This window comes from Otolemur garnettii, unplaced genomic scaffold (genome assembly GCF_000181295.1).
Source record: "Otolemur garnettii isolate 467f Iridium unplaced genomic scaffold, OtoGar3 scaffold00018, whole genome shotgun sequence".
Classification (NCBI taxonomy): domain Eukaryota; kingdom Metazoa; phylum Chordata; class Mammalia; order Primates; family Galagidae; genus Otolemur; species Otolemur garnettii.
The window spans coordinates 1,419,843-1,423,399 of NW_003852413.1; the positions used below are offsets into that span (position 1 = coordinate 1,419,843).

Genomic DNA, 3,557 nt, shown 5'->3' on the forward strand with positions numbered 1-3,557 from the left:
GCCACAATGACCAGCTAGTTTTTGGTTGTAGTTGTCATTGTTGTTTGGCAGGCTGGGGTTGGATTCGTACCTGCCAGTTCTGGTGTATGTGGCTGGCGCCTTAGCCGCTTGTGCTATAGGCGCTGAGCCAATTTCAGTTATTTTTATTTTTATTTTTTTGGAGACAAGAGTCTCACTTTTTTTGCCCTTCTTGTGCCCTTGTGGTGTCACAACTCACAGTAACCTTGAACTCTTGGGTTCAAGCTATTCTCTTGCATCAGCCTCCTGAGTAACTGGGACTACAGGTGCCCACCACAATGCCTGGCTATTTTTAGAGATGAGGTCTTGCTCTGGCTCAGGCTGATCTTGAAACCATGAGCTCTGGCAGTCCACCCGACTTGGCATCCCAGAATGCTAGGATTACAGGCCTGAACTACTACGCTTGGCTGTTTCAGTTTGATTGTTGAAATCTATTTCTATTCTCCCCAATCCCACTGGACTCTGAAGAGGCATGAAGGTTAAAACATGCTTTTAAAACTTGGGTATTGTTTTTTGTTGGCTTGCTTTTTAAAAAGTAGGTAAAAGATAAAATATTTATGAATGGTTTATACTAGAAAAATGTTTTCTTTAAAAACTTTTTTTTTTTTTGAGACAGAGTTTCACTTTCTTGCCCTTGGCAAAGTCCCATGGTATCATAGCTCACAGCAACCTCAAACTTCTGGGCTCAAGTGATTCTCTTGCCTCAGCCTCCCGAATAGCTAGGACTATAGGTCCTACCACAACGCCTGGCTGGTTTTAGAGATGGGGTCTCACTCTTGGTCAGGCTGGTCTCGAACCAGTGAGCTCAGGCAGTCCACCCACCTCGGCCTCCCAGAGTACATGATAACATTTTTTTTTTTTTTTTTTTGAGACAGTCTCAAAAAAAAAAAGAAATGTTGTGTGGAAAACATGATGTAGCTTATGAGAATGTACAGCTTTTGTCCCAGTTTATTTCTACATTTACTAGATGCATTTATGGAAGCACATAACAAAAGAAATAGAAATCACAAAAGTAATTTAAAGCGCTCAAATAATGAAGTTGATGCCAGTTACTTATAACAATCCTGCATATTTCAAAGACCCTAAAGTTTGCAATGTCAAATATAGGGAAAAAGTGACACGTTACCACCAATAAGCTTACTTTACAGGCCGGGCACGGTGGCTCACGCCTGTAATCTTAGTACTCTGGGAGGCCGAGGTGGGTGGACTGCCTGAGCTCACTGGCTTGAGACCAGCCTGACCAAGAGTGAGACCATGTACACCATGGAATGCTATTGAGCCACTTAAAAAAATGGAGACTTTATAGCCTTTGTATTAACCTGGATGAAAGTGGAACACATTATTCTTAGTAAAACATCACAAGGATGGAGAAGCATGTATCCTATGTACATATACCACAGCTTGTTAATCTATTCCTGGGCTGGTGGGCAGTTAGGCTGTGTCCACATTTTGGCAATTGTAAATTGAGCTGCAGTAAACAGTCTAGTGCAAGTGTCCTTATTATAAAAGGATTTTTTTCCTGGGCGGCACCTGTGGCTTAAAGGAGTAGGGCGCCACCCCATATACCAGAGGTGGTGGGTTCAAGCCCATCCCTGGCCAAAAACTGCGAAAAAAAAAAAAAAGCATTTTTTTCCTTTTGGGTAGATGCCCAGTAATGGGATGGCAGGATCAAATGGGAGGTCTTGAGTTCTTTGAGGGTTCTCCATACTTCCTTCCAAAAAGGTTGTATTAGTTTGCAGTCTCACCAGCAGTGTAAAAGTGTTCCCTTCTCTCCACATCCATGCCAGCATCTGCAGTTTTGAGATTTTGTGATATGGGCCATTCTCACTGGGGTTAGATGGTATCTCAGGGTGGTTTGATTTGCATTTCTCTAATGATTCGGGATGATGAACATTTTTTCGTAGTTAGCCATTCGTCTGTCTTCTTTATTTATTTTTTATTTTTTATTTATTTTTTCAGTTTTTGGCTGGGGCTGGGTTTGAACCCTCCAACTCTGACATATGGGGCCAGCGCCCTACTCCTTTGAGCCACAGGCGCCACCTCGTCTGTCTTCTTTAGAGAAGGTTCTATTCATGTCTCTTGCCCATTGATAGATGGGATTGTTGGCTTTTTCATGTAGATTAATGTGAGTTCTCTGTAGATCCTAGTTATCAAGCTTTTGTCTGATTCAGAATACGCAAATATCCTTTCCCATTGTGTAGGTTGTCTGTTTGCTTTGGTTGTTGTCTCATTAGTTTGGTTGTTGCTTTTCAGTTAATTAAGTCCCATTTGTTTATTTTTGTTGTTGCAATTGCCATGACAGTCTTCATGAAGTCTTTCCCCAGGCCATTATCTTCCAGTGTTTTTCCTATGCTTTCTTTGTGGATTTTTATTGTTTCGTGCCTTAAATTTAAGTCCTTTATCCATCTTGAATCAATTTTTGTGAGTTGAGAAAGGTGCGGGTCTATTTTCAGTCTTTTACATAGGATATCCAGTTCTCCCAGCACCAGTTATTGAATAGGGAGTCTTTTCCCCAAGGTATGTTCTTGTTTGGTTTATCGAAGATTAGGTGGTTGTAAGATGTTAGTTTCATTTCCTGGTTTTCTGTTCGATTCTAAATGTCTTATGTCTCTATTTTTGTGCCAGTGCCATGCTGTCCTATGGCTTTGTAGTACAGCCTAAAATCTGTTACGGTGATGCTCCCAGCTTTGTTTTTATCACTAAGAACTGCCTTAGCTATAGGAGTTTTTTTCTGGTTCCATACAAAATGCAGAATCATTTTTTCCAAATCTTGAAAGTATGATGTTTGTATCTTAATAGGCATGGCATTGAATTGGTAGACTGCTTTGGGAAGTATAGACATTTTAACAATGTTGATTCTTCCCAGCCATGAGCATGGTATGTATTTCCATTTGTTAATATCCTCTGCTATTTCCTTTCTTAGGATTTCATAATTTTCTTTATAGAAGTCCTTCACCTCCTTTGTTAGGTATATTCCTAGGTATTTCATTTTCTTTGAAGCTATGGTGAAGGGAGTTGTGTCCTTAATTAGCCTCTCATCTTGACTGTTATTGGCGTATACAAAGGCTACTGACTTGTGGACATTTATTTTATATCCTGAGATATTACTGTATTTTTTGATGACTTCCAGGAGTCTTGTGGTTGAGTCTTTGGGGTTCTCTTACGTTTGAGATCATATTGTCAGCAAAGAGGGAGAGTTTGACCTCCTGTGCTCCCATTTGGATGCCCTTTATTTCCTTGTCTTGCCTAATTGTATTGGCTAGAACTTCCAGCACTACATTGAATAGTAATGGCAACAAAGGACAACCTAGTCTGGCTCCAGTTTTAAGAGGAAAAGCTTTCAGTTTTACTCCATTCAGTAAAATATTAGCTGTGGGTTTGTCCTAGATAGCTTCTATCAGTTTCAGAAATATGTTACATATGCCTATACTCGTCAGTGTTCTAATTAGAAAAGGATGTTGGGTTTTATCAAATACTTTTTCTGCATCTATTGAGAGGATTGTAGGGTGTTTGTTTTTGCTTCCTTTTTTTTTTTTTTT

At 40.0% G+C, this 3,557-nt stretch overlaps 1 protein-coding gene across 1 annotated transcript in view; it reads left to right on the plus strand.

Moving 5' to 3' along the window:
* Positions 1 to 3,557, plus strand: part of NPLOC4 (NPL4 homolog, ubiquitin recognition factor) — a 98,511-nt gene that overhangs the window by 36,286 nt on the left and 58,668 nt on the right. The gene's annotated exons all lie outside the window — the stretch shown is intronic.